We start from the raw sequence: 12,790 nt of genomic DNA, 5'->3' as shown, positions 1-12,790 counted from the left end.
TGGGCAAGCTGGGACAGGCCAGAGGAAAGGGCCAGAGGCAGTGGCCGTGGAGGCCAGGCTCTCATCTGGGCATGACCCGGTTCAGGACCTCGTCATGAGCACCAGTGGGAGAGACCCCACTGCCGCCAGCCCTTGCTGATGTTGGAACTCGTCTCCTAATGCACCTCATTTCTGAGTCCCTGGACTCCCTCGTACCTGGCCAGGCAAGGGTGCTCTGGATAAGATAAATGAACAAGCAAATGCTCAAATGAATGAGTGAATGAATGAGTGAATGAATGAATGAGTGAATGAATGAGTGAGTGAGTGAATGAGTGAGTGAGTGAATGAGTGAGTGAGTGAATGAGTGAGTGAGTGAATGAGTGAATGAGTGAGTGAGTGAGTGAATGAGTGAGTGAGTGAATGAGTGAGTGAGTGAATGAGTGAGTGATAAGTGAGTGAGTGAGTGAGTGAATGAGTGAGTGAGTGAATGAGTGAGTGAGTGAATGAGTGAGTGAGTGAGTGAATGAGTGAGTGATAAGTGAGTGAGTGAGTGAGTGAATGAGTGAGTGAGTGAGTGAGTGAATGAGTGAGTGAGTGAATGAGTGAATGAATGAGTGAGTGAATGAATGAGTGAATGAGTGAATGAGTGAGTGAGCTAATGAATGAGTGAGTGAATGAATGAGTGAGTGAGTGAATGAGTGAGTGAATGAATGAGTGAATGAGTGAGTGAATGAATGAGTGAGTGAGTGAATGAGTGAATGAATGAATGAGTGAGTGAATGAGTGAATGAGTGAGTGAGTGAGTGAATGAGTGAGTGAGTGAGTGAATGAGTGAGTGAGTGAGTGAATGAGTGAGTGAGTGAGTGAATGAGTGAGCGAGTGAGTGAGCGAGTGAATGAAAAACTAGTTGGGGAAGACCTCATGAAGCAAGATGTTCACTAATTTAGGGATGTTAAAATCACTTCCAACCAATAAGTTAGAGGTAACCGGCTCTAACAAACAGGGCTTTGGGTGAGGCCTAGCCAGGGGACACAAAGTACCCTTGCCCCAAGCAGAACAGGTGACGGGCCTGGTGCAGCCCCATTACCTGTGGAGCTCATGGCCAGGGACTGGTGTTAGGGGCAGGGGAGAGGGCAGAGTGACAGGCCCAGGTCAGTGCAAGGACGGTGATGCCGTGGGGGGCTGTGATGCAGAGGTGACAACAACCTCTGAGAGGGACAGCGGGACGAGGGTCCGCTGTGCTGACCAAGCCCAACAGAGGACATGAGGGGTAGAAATATGCCCCATGTTGATCGGGAAGGGGCAACTGCTATGTGCCAGGGGCCTCCATCCCCTCACCTGTCAGCAGGCCCTCCCTGGAACACTGGCCTTCCTCCTCCCGACCCAGGTGCTGGACAGGAGGGTGGGTGGCACTGGAAGGCTCAAGTGGACTTTTGAGTCCCGATGCTCAGGGCCCGGAGCCTCCTGCAGGATCCCATGGCAGTGTTCCGTGGCCTCTCCAGAAAGGACACCATCGGGTCCAGGACCCTGTCCACCCATCCTAGGCCTGCCTCCCAGGGTGCAGGCCCCAGAGCCCCTCCCACACAGCAGGCTGGCAGGGCAGGCAGGCGGCCAGTGTACTTGGTTACCCAGAATGCCACTCAGACCAAGATGTGTGCCACTGACTGGCTGAACATTGCCTGCCAGATTAAATTGGGTACCTCAAAATTAAAAATACATATTTACTTTAACTGGTTGGGGTGTTCAAGGAAAGATGAAAGGAAGGGGAGATGAAATATTACAAATTAGATAATTAAGGCAGCAGAGAGGAGAGTGTGCTGAAATGGGAACCAGGAGAGCGAGTGGTGAATTCCCACGTTGGGCTAATTTAGAGGGGAAAAAAGAAGTTACACTCGAAGAGGGAAAAAATAAATAGGCAACAAAAACCAGCCCAACAAGCCACCAGGTTCTATTAGCATGCATTCAGGGACTTGGCAGAGGGGATGGCTTGGGACCACGAGCCATGCAGGTTTTGGGGCAGCGGAGCCCACACAGGCCTGGGCATGGGGTGGGGACCAGAGCAGGGCTGGCTAGGTGCAGGGTGAGGCCCACATGGCCTCTGACACAGGTCCCAGAGTGTGACTGTAGCTGAGACCCGCTCTTAGAGGCAGCTGATGGCAGCCTAGGCACAGTGGTGCCGCTGATGGAGCATGAAATGGAGAGCTGGCTGCTGCATGGCGACCTCCCGGGGCCACGAGTGTGATGTGCTGGGGTGAAGGTATGGTGGCGGTACTGGGGCTGGTGGGGGTGCTGTGCTGGGTGGGAGGAGGGTGACATGGCGTTGGGAAGATGGTGACTGTGGTGCTGAAGGCGGCTGGGGTGATGCTGATGTCAGTGGGTGATGGGAGTTCCTGGCGTATCTTCTGCCAGGTGGGGCAGGCTCAGACCCCAGCGTTGGTCCCTGAAAGCCATGGCGCCAGTGGCCAACCTCTTTACTTCTCCAGGTCATGTTTACACAGCTGGAACATTCCCCCAAGGCCTGGGGGTGGAGAGACCTTGTTGAGGGCAGAGTGTTACTGGTGGAGTTGATGGACAGAGGCGACAGAGGTATGACTGGAGAAGATCCTGTGCTGGGTGGGCACCCGGGGCCTTGCACGCAGAGGCTGCCTTGTGGGCTCCTGCCTGCCACAAGTCTAGGGCCCAGAGCCCAGCTTCTCAGATGGGGTGTGGGGAGGGAGGGTGTCTGGGGCATGCCCCGAGGGTGGCTATGAGGACAGCATACCAGGATGTAGGTGCGTAGGTGAAAGGAGGTGAGTCTTAGCACCCACCCATGCCCACCCACACTCCCAGGGTTGCACCAGCACACCCTCCTGCAATGCCCAGAGTGGGGCAGGCCAGTGACACGGGTCACTAACAGGGCCCTGGTTGTGGAGCTCGTCCCCCCTGGGCTGACCTCTTAAGTGCCCACGGCCGCTGGCACCTGTGGCCCCAGATTTAGACGGAGTGAAGAACAGCAGCTCCCAAAACCCTGAGAAGGGGGGAAAGGCTACTTCCCAACAACCCAGAGGAGAAAAGACGCAGGACTGCTCCCCTGACCCTCCCTGGCTCAGGATGGTGGTCACAGCCCAGAGCTGATCCGTAGGTACTGGGCACTTCCCCACCCCCAGTCACATGTGGTCCTTGTAGTCCGGTGTCCTCACGTTCCAGTGCAGCCAGTGTGGTCCGGACCCAACCTGTCAAAAGGCAGAATCTGGGGAGGCCTCTGCTCACTTGACCCCCACTGGTGCTGAGTGCTGGGAAGGGACCTCCTGCTCTCTCCCAGAGCTGAGATCCGGGCCAGGGAGCCTCTGGGGCTTCAGCACCACCAGGTCCCGAGATGTCTACATGCCAACCTCCCAGCCTCTGGAGCCTCATTTCAGAAATTGAGGGGGTAGGCAGCTTCCCAGCACTGGTGAGGTGGGGCAGGAAGGGCTCCTGTGTCCCCTGCCTGGTGCCTCCTCCTGCTTCCAAAGGGTCAGAAAGGTGGGATGCCCATTTCTCAGACCAAGTGCCATGAGGCCTGGCTGAGGGGCTGGTCTGAGCTTCGGCACTGCCTGGCAAGTAGCAAAAGCTGGATCCCTGACCTCCCCCCGCTCTGGTCAGACCCCTACAGCTCTGCCACAGTGGGGCCCAAGGGACAGGCAGGGCAGTGGTCTGGCTGGGCCCTGGCTCACCCTGAGCCCTCCAATGCTTGGTTCACTGCTAAATCTTGGAGAGTAGATGTATTGGCACTTGCCTATGTGTGCAATCCATGTTTACATGTATGTGTGCTGGTGTATACACACACATGCTCATGTGCATGTGCATCTCATGTGTACACACTAAGGGCAGTATTTCCTGCATGTTTATATTTGTACACATAGATGTATACATGCCCATGCACACCGCACATGTGCATGCATGTGCATTTATCTACACGTATGCACACATGGTCACGGACATTTGTATAAGAGAATTGCACTTATACACACCCGGTGTGCACACACATGGATACGTGGGGTGCACACATGCATGTGCATAAAAACATGCAAGCTATGTGCACACCTCATGGGTATAAGTGCACATGCACCTGTTTGTCACATGTGTGTCTGCTTGTCACTGCATGTGGCTGGAGGGGGATGAGTGGCCATCTCTCTGCTGGTGCCATGAATAAACCTCAGGATTGCATAAAGGTCATGCTGCGCTTTTCACACTCCCAGTGAAGGTGTGAGGTGCTACCTGTGAATTAAATTGGGCCAAGTGGAGACTGGCTAAGTATCCTGGGCTTGGCAACCAGGGGCTGCCAGGTTCTCGGAGGTTCCACGCCCTCTGTGTCCAGGAGACACCATGCCCAGCCCCGCATGCCCTCACCCCATGATCTGGAGTGTCCTCACCCCTCCCTCCCTGTTGCCCCAGGCTCCTATCCTTCCTCTGGACCCTGATCCCATGGGACACTGAGCCCCACCCTTTCACAGCTCATGTCTCCCCCACAGTATGCTTTGGGAACATTTTAGGGCCTGTAACAGAAAACCCAGTTGGGCTGGCTGCACCTGTAAGGGGAGCAGATTGACTCTTGTTGATGGAACGTCTGGACCTTGTGGTTTTAGGCTCCCAGCTCTGCTTCCCTGAAAGCCTCCTGCTTTGCCTCATCCTCGCGTGGTAAATTTGTCCTTGGGTGGCTCACCTCATAGAGCCGGGCAACCCAGCATCCTCGGCCCTCATCTGCACCCACACAGCCCTTCCTCATCCTCTGTCTTGTCCCTCACAGTCCCAGGTGACTGCTTGAGCTGGAAGTGGCCACGTGGCTAGCCGAGAGGGCCCGGCCTCCTAGCCTGACCCTCCGCCCACACTGCCCTCCTTGCCTTGCCCCAGATCCTCAACTCCAGGGGTGGGGGCGGGCGCCATTCTCACTCACTGGCTATGCAGGGAGCCAAAGTGTCACTTAATCAATTAGCAAGTCCTTCTCTGTAGCAGGAGGGAGTGTTAGCACAGCCCAGCTGTACTGCTGCACATGAGTAGTTGGCAAACAGGTGCCAGAGTCTGGGCCCCTCTGCAGTCACCCCCATCCTGAGGCCTGACTGCTGGGACCCAGGAAAATTCCTGCCCTGGTTTCACTCCCACCCAGGCTCCAAGGCGCCCTCTGATGGTGCAGAGTTGGTGCAGACCTGACCTGAGGGCAAGGCAGAGACAGAGGAAGGACAGCGGGGTGTCGGAGGGGTGGCCACCAGCTCAGGCCATCCTGGGTTCAAATCCCATCACTGCCTCGAGCTGGCCTCACCTGTGAAGTGGGCAAATGTCTCCACTTTAAGGGTGTGGTGTGTGCAGCACCAAGCAGAGATCAGAACACAGTAGGTGCTCAGTAAATACCAGTCTCCATCGATTGTGTGCTTTGGAGAGCTGTCAGTCTAATGGGGGGAGGGGGACTCTGCCCTCAGAGAGCCTGATGGAGGACAGGGAATAGCCAGAGGGAGGAGGTGCGAAAGTGGGAGCCCAGGGAAGCAATAGGTTTAAATGCCAGAGAGAGGGAGCGGTGTAGGGGGCTCGAGCGTCACCATCTGCCATGTCATCATAAGAATACCAGTGCCGACGTGGCCTGTGTGGCTCTGTGGTTAGTGTCAGCCCACGCACTGAAAGGTTGTGGGTTCAATTCCCAGTCAAGGGCATGTACCTGGGTTGCAGGTTCATTCTCCAGCCTGGCCCCCAGTCGGGGTGCGTGTGGGAGGCAGCCAATTAATGTGTCTCTCTCATATTGATGTTTTTTTCTCTCTCTCCCCCCTTCCCTCTCTCCCTTCCACTCTCTCTAAAAAAAGCAATGGAAAAATATCTTTGGGTGAGGATTTAAAAAAAAAAAGAACAACACCTGTGTCTCTGAGGGCACCGCTGCCCACACCCAGAACCAGGCCACCTCTGAGCCTGAGGCCCTCATACCAGATACCACATGGAGCCCCATGGGTGTTAGCATGTTTTTGTACTTGTTTAACCACCACCGCAATCAAGATAGGAGCAGTTTCTCCATCCCCAAGGCTCCCCCATGTTACCGGTCTGTGGTTACACTTTTCCCCACCCCTAACCTTGGCCCCCACCCTGTGTCTAAAACTATGGTTTTGTCTTTTGGGGACTGTCATGTCAGTGGAGTCCCATAGCATCCCACCTTTTCTTTTTTAACCCTCACCTGAGGATACTTTTTCTGTTGCTTTTAAGAGAGAGTGGAAGGGGGAGAGAGAGAAACATTGATGTGAGAGACACATCGGCTGGTCGCCTCCTGCATGCACCGACTAGGGCTGGGGATGGAGCCTGCAGCCGACGTATGTGCCCTTGACCGGGAGTTGAACACGAGACCCTTCAGTCCCTGGGTTGACACTCTAACCGCTGAGCAAAACCGGCTAGAGCCTTAAAATTTTTTTTGATTTTAGAAAAAGAGAGGAAGAGAGAGAGAAACATTGATTGGTTGCTCCATTTATTGATGCGCTCATTGGTTGTTTCTTGTATGTGCCCTGACCGGAGATCAAACCCACAGCCTTGGCGCATCAGGACGAGGCTCCAACCAGCTGAACCACCCGGCTGGCCTGCAGCTGCCTTTGAGGCTGGCTTCTTCCCCCAGTGTGGCGCTGCCGAGCTCCACCTGAGTGGCTGTGTGGGTCAGGTTTGCGCTTTTTCCTGCTGGGTCCCAGTCCGAGGCACAGGTGTACCCAGTGAACTGTCATCTGTTGAAGGACGTAGGCTAGTTTCCAATTTGGGGCTATTACAGAGAAGGATGCTTTGAACATGTGCATAGGTTTCTGTGAACATAAATTCTGTTTCACTCTGATGGGGACCCACTGGGTCCTAGGGGTTCCAGCCTCTGCAGCCAGCGCACATCAGCCACTGCCAGGGTGTGGGCTGCCTGCCGGTGACAGGGGAGCTTCTTCGCCATGGCCAGTTCCAAGGATGGAGCTGGTAGGGAATGGGGTGCCAAGGCATGAAGGAGAATTCAGGGGTCTTATGGAAGCCACTGCAGGCGTCACAGGGGAGGGGCCGGCGTGGCCACCAAGCGCTTGCTCCTGAGCCTTCTCCGCAGGTGAGGAGGCTGCTCCTCTGCCTCCATAGGCCACGACCTGAGCTCCAAGCAGAAATAGACCACCAATTGAAAAGTGATGGGGAGGCCGGATTCTCCAGAGGACAGGGCTGGGGAGACCTGCACTGGGTACCCATCTTCTGTACAGCACTGCCTCAGTAGCTTGCAAGACACTCAGACAGCCTGGCGACATGGAGGGGATCCAACCCTGGGTGCCCGATGGGGACACTGTCAATAGTGCAGGTTCCCAGACAGGACTTGAGCACGGGTCCTGCCTGGGGTTTCAGGACTGCAGGAGACGTCTTACCTGTGGGTGCAGGCTGAGCCCTGACCGTGGTCACACACTGTCCCTGATTCTGGGCACACTGAGCCCTGAGCTTGGTCACCCTGAACCCTGACCCTGGCCACACTCTGAGCCCTGACCCTGGTCGCAGGCTGAACCCTGACCTCACTGGACATCCGTCTGGCTTCAGCCACAGGGAGGTCTGGGAAGGAGGCACAGAGGGCAGCGGTGGGAGGACCCTGCTCCTGTATTCAGGCAGGAGAGGGAGAGAGCCCACACTGTGAAAGGCTCAGTGACTCACGCGGCTCCTCCTCACTTTATTTTTATCCCCATCAAGCCTTATAAATACAGCAATGATCACCAAATACAGTCAATATGCCCAACGCTTCCCGCCCCCAGTGCTGGCCCTTGGTCACCAGGGAGAGGCCTGTGAGCAGCACACAGGCCTGTGACTGGGGACCCAGGGCAGAGAGACAGTGCCGTTGGGGAGGGGCTGAAGATCCTCAGCCCAGACCCCAGGGACAGACCCCATGTCCCCTCCCCATTTGGAGGGCTGGCACCCCCTTCTTTCTTTTTGGTTATGGTGCAAATGAAACTGTATTTCCTACACTGGAGCCTCTGGATTTGTTTTCCCTGCAGAGAAATGGTTGCTCCAGGTGGAGGCTGTGTGGTCTTCCTACCCCAACACCCGCCCTGGGAGGCGGCAGGCTTCACTGGTTTCAGCCATTGCTGCCCCAGTGCCTGGGTCAAGATAATCTGTGGTGGGTCACGAGATAATGGCTCTAAAGTGGTCAACGGTGGTGGGTGGGGCGATGCCGTCATGCTTTGGTGTCCTGCTTCTTTGTCTGAGGAACTGAGGCCCAGAGAGGTGGAGTGGTACGCTCAGGGTCACACATCGAGGAGGAGGAAGAGCTGGTTTGGGCCAGGACAAACGCTCTTTCTTCGAAAAACCTTTCCAAAATTCCAGGAATAATGTGCTGTATTCCCAGGGCCTAGCACGCTGTGACACTGGAAGAAAAGATTGTTGAACGGACAAGTGATGGTGGACAGGATGAGATCCAATTTGTCAAGAGAGGAGAGGGCACACTGCCAGGCAGCAAGCCTAGGTGGTCGGGGTGGCATACAGATGCTGCTCCTTGGGGTGTAAAGCTGCCAACTCCCTCTGGGACAGAGGACCAGCAGGTTGTGCCATTTCCCAGGACCGCAGCAAACTACTCCACTGAGGACGTGATTAGCAGAGAATACTGCACGCTCCTGTCAGATTTTCTTTTACTTTTTTTTTTTCTTGCTGCTCCTGCTTGGTGTTAAATACCTGGGGAGGCGGTTACAAGCTCATGCTACCATTGGTTCTCTAAGAGCCTAGCGGTGTGACACTGCTGGTCTTGAACTGTTGGGGGCCAGGCGCCTGCTTGGGTCAGAGCCCCATGTGTGCCAAGCCTGTGCCAGCCCCTAACCAGCATGCACCCCCCTTTGACTTCACCCTCGTGCAGTGATGAGCCACCAGTGGGCCACCCTCCCGCATGCCCTTGCGGGGCTGGGGCTTGGGCAGGTTTTTGTCAACTCCCCGATCAAAGCTTTGGATGGTCCCCAGAACAGGTGTGTCACGTGTCAGCATCACGCAGCAAAACGGGCAGGTTTGTTGCTGGAACAAAGACTAGGTTCCAGGAGGGAAACGTGAAGAGGTAGCCCGGAGTCAGCCTACCTGCCCCCTCCCTCCCTCCTCACCGGTCCTGGCCACACCGACCGCCAGGCACCCCATAGGAGCCGGTGCCGACGAAATACACCGCCTGCTCCCAAGGAGCCCGTCCTCCGGGGGCAGGACCCACACCTGCAGGGCCCGCGTGCCGTCCTGATGCCCCCATTCCCTGGGAGTGAAGGAGGCAGGGCTGGCTTTCCCGCGATGGCCAGTCTGGGCGCCCTCAGTTCCGGCGGGAGGCTGCCGGCTCAGCCCTCCGTGGACGCGGTTTGCCGCGTGGGGACAGCCCGCTCCATCCCTCCGGCCCCGCAGGGTGAGCGGGTCGACCTGGGGCGCTCCGCCGGCCCCGCCGCGGGAGCGGGCGCTGCGGGAAGGCTGCCCTCGACCTGGGCGGGGGAGCAGGGCAACGGCGGCCGGCGGCGGGGCCTGTCCCAGCGGCGGCGCTCGGTTCACCCGCGGGAGACGGGCTCGCACGTGGCCGAGCGGGGTGCGGGCCCTGGCTCCCAGCCCGGCTCCCAGGTGTGTCGCCGGAGGGCGAGGGGCACAGTCCTGGAGGAGGGTGGCCCGGGGCTGGCCGCCCCGCGTCCGCAGGCAGAGCGGGGAGGGGCGCCCGGAAGGAGAGCGCAGTGTCGGGGCGACGGCCGCCTCGGGGCAGCCCAGCGGCGGCCCCGCCCCCCCCGCACTCCTCCACTCGGACCTGCGGGGTGGGCCTCCGCCCGGGCAGGGGCCAGCTCCGGAAGAGAACGCGAGGTCTAGCCCTGCGGGCGCCTCGTCTAACTTCGCCTTCAGCGTCACTTAGAATATCGACGGGGAGAGACCGAGGCTTGGCCGACAGAGCGACCAGCCGTCTCCCGCGGCCCGGGCGGGGGCTGCAGCGCCCTGACAACAGGGCTTCGCGGTCCAGCCCGCCGTCTCCCGCCGTCAGCGCGGGGCATTCTGGGACTTGTAGTTCCGGGCGCACGCCGTCCCCCGTCCGCAGCGCGCGCAACCATTGGCTGACGCCTGGCGCCCACGCCCACCTGCCGGGCGGGGCGTGGCCTCTCCGCATTCGGCAGCCCGGGAGGGGCCGTAGCAGGAGCTTCGGCGTCGGCCCCGCCCCTTGCCCCGCCCCTTGCCCGCCCTCGCCCCGCCCCTCCAGCCGAGAGCGCGCGGGGCGCGCCCAGCCTCGGGGGTCCAGGTGAGGCCGCGGCGCGCCGGGAGGGCGGCTGGGGCGGGCTAGCGGAGAGCGCGCGCTGCCCCACGCGGGGCCCGCGCGGCGGGCGGTGTGGGCGGGGCCACCGTGGGAGGGGCGGCTCTGCCTCGGCTCCGCCTCTCCGAGGGCGCGCGAGCCGCGGGGGCCCAGCCCAGGCCGCGCGCTCCCGGTTGCCCTCAGGAGCGGGCTTTGAGCGCGCAGGGTGCCAGGACGGCGGGCGCGCGCTTTCCCTGAGGCCTCGGCGCCCACTCGTTGGGCGCGAGGGTCGGTCCCCAGCCCCCAGCGCATGGGAGCCAGACTTCGAGGGAAAGCCGAACCCTGGCGCTTCTCTCTGCGCCTTCCTGCCCTTCCTCCAAGTTTGGCATGAAAGGTGCCTCCTGGTACTGAGAGGGGCCGACCCTCGCGCCCACAGAGCTTCCAGGTGACCCTCATTTGTGCTTCCACCCGGACATCCTCGAGGGTCTCCTCTTGGTAGACCAACGTCACACTCTGTTCGGGCCCTGGGACTGCGCGCCGGCCCCACGTGGCACAGGCATGGAACACTGTTGCCCCCACAGAAAGCTGTGTGTGCCAGGCCGCTGCACGGTGGCCTGCAGCCACCCCAGCCACACCTGGCGCCCTTTTCTTCCTCACCTGCCCACTCCGGGTCCTCTGAGCGGTTCTGGCTCGCTTTTCCTACCAGCCTCTCCCTGCATTGTTTCCTGTCTCAGCTTCAGGCTCCTTTCCCTTCTAGCGTTTCATGTCCTGTCTCTGTTGCTTGTTGCTTCTGTTCTGCTTTATTTTTAGTCCCTGTGAAGCAGATTTGGGGTTGTTCCTTGCTGCACCCCAGCGTGGACAAAGTATGAGGGTGAAGGATACAGATGAAGTTTGTTACTGGAGTGTTTTGTCCTATTTTAACAGTGCTTTCCCGTGGTACAGCCTCACAGATTGTAGGTCCTTGGTAGGAATCTGGTGGGGCAAATGCCTGCCACGTCCAGCACAGGTCAGGAGGTAAGTTGTGATTGCAAATGGCTGTGGGAGATTGGCAAATCCCAGAAGGCTTCCTGGAGGAGGTGGAGCTTTAGTCAGACGAACACATCTCTCTTCCTCTGTTGGCCTGGCTGCCCTGACTGTGTCCAGGCAACTCAGCTGCGCACTTGCTCCTCTGCAGGCCCTGAGGTGGGTGCCTAGGCGCAGGATCTCAGGGCTTTGTGGGTGGGCAGGGATCCATAAGTCCTTCCCTGGCTCTCCTGCAGGGTGAAGGTCAGGGTCTGGCTCCTGCCCGTCACTCCAGCCACATCTTCTATGATTTGCTTCATGCGCCCCAACAGCACAGAAGTCTTTTTTCCTGCACCTCCCACGTGTTTCCTCACCAGTATGAGCATGACGATGCCAGGTCCTCTGCTTGTAATGCCCTTGTACTCCCAAGTCTCTTTGGAAGCCTTCCTGTCTCCCGCCTCCCCTGGGGTAGGTTCACCCACATTTATGCCCATGGCCCACAGCACTGTGTGCTTACCTTGCCTTTCTGCGCTATGTGACATGATCTGTGTCTGTCTCCCACCACGACTGGGAGCCCCTGGGGTGTAGGGACCTCTGTCTTGGTCACCCTTGTATCTTGTGCACCTGGTCCAGTGTATGGAGCCTGTGGGCACGCAGCAGATTTTGATAAGTGAGTAGACTACATATGAGCCAGGGAGGAGGATGTGGGGAGACATGCCCTTGTGGCAAGGGGTTTGCTCACAATGTGGACAGCTTGACACAGGGAGATGGGACTTATCTTCCAGCTGGGGAGAAAAGACTCAAATTGTGAGCAGGGGTCTGCTGGGCCATTAATGACAAGGACCGACCAGGTACATGCTGTGGGGTCCCGAAGAAGGCCTTCCCAGGATGTGGGATCTGAGCCCAATAGCAAGGCAAAGTTTGGTCTGTCAGAAAGGGTGTTCTGGGGGTGATGACACTGATCAGACTTGCCATGCTCATGCAGCTCCCTGGGTGCTGGGCTCTGTCCCAGATGATTAGATTAGGCTTAGTGACTCGGGTCACCCTCAGAGTGAGCCCAGGAGGAGGGTCTGCTATTACCCCATATCACAGCTGAAGAAACTGAGGCACAGAAAAGAGCTTGCCAGAGTCCCCTGACTGCGGAGTTCTAAGATGCCATCCACTCCACTCTTAATGTGTGGATTGCATCCCAGGTGGTTGGACATGTGCTGCTCTGGCTGGTGTTGGGTGCCTGACGAGGTGGCCAGGGCTTGGGCTGTCTTGTTTTTCTTCCTGTGCACAGGCCTGTTGGGGCCGCAGGATTTGTTTTGGCTGTGCTGTCTGCTACCAGTGGGATTTCCCTGTGAGGCTCAGTCGGCTGTAATTCATTATGTTCTTTAAAGTGTGCTTCATGCAACGTCAGTAATGACAGCCTTGCTGGCGCTCTGAAGGCAGCCCTCCTCTTGGATTCGTCTGTTTTCCACCAGACCGCCCAGCACTGCCTGACTCCTGAGTGTCTGGTGGGCCCGTGAATGGAGGGTGATGGGGAAGACTAAAGGGAAGAGAGGACGAGCAGAGCTGAAGAATGAGTGGGCCTGTCCTGACTCCCCTGGGGACGCTACCTCCAGTTGTT

Source organism: Miniopterus natalensis, chromosome 16 (genome assembly GCF_054644295.1).
Source record: "Miniopterus natalensis isolate mMinNat1 chromosome 16, mMinNat1.hap1, whole genome shotgun sequence".
In the NCBI taxonomy this organism is placed as follows: domain Eukaryota; kingdom Metazoa; phylum Chordata; class Mammalia; order Chiroptera; family Miniopteridae; genus Miniopterus; species Miniopterus natalensis.
This window is presented reverse-complemented; position numbering follows the sequence as displayed.